The sequence below is a fragment of the Nanorana parkeri genome, unplaced genomic scaffold (assembly GCF_000935625.1).
Source record: "Nanorana parkeri isolate BGI_ZX_2015 unplaced genomic scaffold, ASM93562v1 scaffold2841, whole genome shotgun sequence".
Lineage (NCBI taxonomy): Eukaryota > Metazoa > Chordata > Amphibia > Anura > Dicroglossidae > Nanorana > Nanorana parkeri.
Genome location: NW_017309109.1, coordinates 17,548 through 18,247, shown reverse-complemented (window position 1 = coordinate 18,247; position 700 = coordinate 17,548). Strand labels below are relative to the sequence as shown.

The 700-nt window shown below is 55.3% G+C and overlaps 1 protein-coding gene across 1 annotated transcript in view; it reads left to right on the top strand.

The window, feature by feature from the left end:
- LOC108802397 (immunoglobulin superfamily member 3-like) overlaps positions 1-700 on the top strand; it is a 67,416-nt gene that overhangs the window by 63,658 nt on the left and 3,058 nt on the right. The gene's annotated exons all lie outside the window — the stretch shown is intronic.

The window sequence follows — 700 nt, the reverse complement described above, 5'->3', positions numbered from 1 at the left end:
CCGCACCAACCCGCACCAGTCTACACCGACCCGCACCAACCCGCACCAGTCTACACCGACCCGCACCAACCCGCACCAGTCAACACCGACCCACACCAGTCTGTACCAATCCGCACCAACCCACACCAGTACACCAATCCCTACCAGTCTGTACCAATCCGCACCAACCCGCACCAGTCTACACCGACCCGCACCAACCCGCACCAGTCTACACCGACCCGCACCAACCCGCACCAGTCTACACCGACCCACGCCAATCCCTACCAGCCTTAACCAACCCACACCAACCCTCGCCAGTCTACACCGACCCACACCTGAGGAGGGGTATGACTGTGATACAGGGCTGTGATTGTGATGAAGGGGTGTGGCTATAATATGGGGGGGTGTGGCGGAGAGGAGGAGTGTGCCTGTTACTCAACTCTGCCAGCATAGAGCATTGGAGGGGGAGAACGAGAGGCAACATTCTTACTTAGAAAATATATATATTAAGGCATTTCCAGGTATAAATTAGGCGGGGGCGGGGTCTAAAGCGGGACAATGAAGAGATAAAGAGACTTCGGTTGGTTTACTCTTTTAGATGTAGGCGGAGTTCAGTACTGCAGATGTCTCCGCTCTCTCCCCACACTCGCTGTCCTTCCACCTCCAGCTTTGGAGAGACCAGAATAATAGATGATGTCAGACTGCTGAGACGTCTGGGTGG